Below are 1,006 nucleotides of genomic sequence, written 5' to 3' on the forward strand. Positions count from 1 at the left end.
TCCTAGTACTCTGTGTCTGCAGCGTCTCAGAGCTCCATCCTGGTACTCCTAGTCTGCAGCGTCTCAGAGCTCCATCCTGGTACTCCTAGTCTGCAGCGTTTCAGAGCTGCATCCAGGTACTCTGTCTTTGCAGTGTCTAAGGGCTCCATCCTAGTACTCTGTCTCTGCAGCGTCTCAGGGCTCCATCCTGGTACTCTGTGTCTGCAGCGTCTCAGAGCTCCATTCTGGGACATGAGGACAGCATGAGGACAACATGAGGACAACATGACAAAAACATGAGGACAACATGAGGACAGCATGAGGACAACATGAGGACAACATGGGGACAACATGAGGGCAGCATGAGGACAGCATGAGGACAACATGAGGACAACATGAGGACAGCATGAGGACAGCATGAGGACAACATGAGGACAACATGAGGACAACATGAGGACAGCATGAGGACAACATGAGGACAACATGGGGACAACATGGGGACAACATGAGGGCAGCATGAGGACAGCATGAGGACAACATGAGGACAACATGAGGACAACATAACAACAACCTGAGGACAACGCCGATGGAGAGAGGGGGGAGGAGTGAGACTTGGATCGTGGCTCCATCTGCACATCATCACCCGGTGGAGTCCCTGCTTGTGGTTTCTGAGGGTCTAGTTTGCGTCGGCGCTGCATGAATTTTCCACAGAAACCCTTCCTCGGGGGGCGAGAACAACAGAGAGCAGTCGGACCTGGTCCAAGTATCTGTGTGTAGGCCTGAAGCGGAACCTGAACCCTGTTACACAACCGCTGGCAGCGAGCTGCACGGTTGGACCAGGGCCCGATGCCGAGACCGGCAGAGCCAAAACATCTGGATCGCCCTCTGCCGGCGGGGGGGGCACAAGCACATCTCCCCCCGCATGGTTTCTGTCAGCTACAGCAGTTTACCCCCTATGTTAAAATACAGGGGGCATAAGTATACCCCCCCTATGTTAAAATACAGGGGCATAAGTATACACCCCCCT

This window comes from Etheostoma cragini, chromosome 14 (assembly GCF_013103735.1).
Source record: "Etheostoma cragini isolate CJK2018 chromosome 14, CSU_Ecrag_1.0, whole genome shotgun sequence".
Lineage (NCBI taxonomy): Eukaryota > Metazoa > Chordata > Actinopteri > Perciformes > Percidae > Etheostoma > Etheostoma cragini.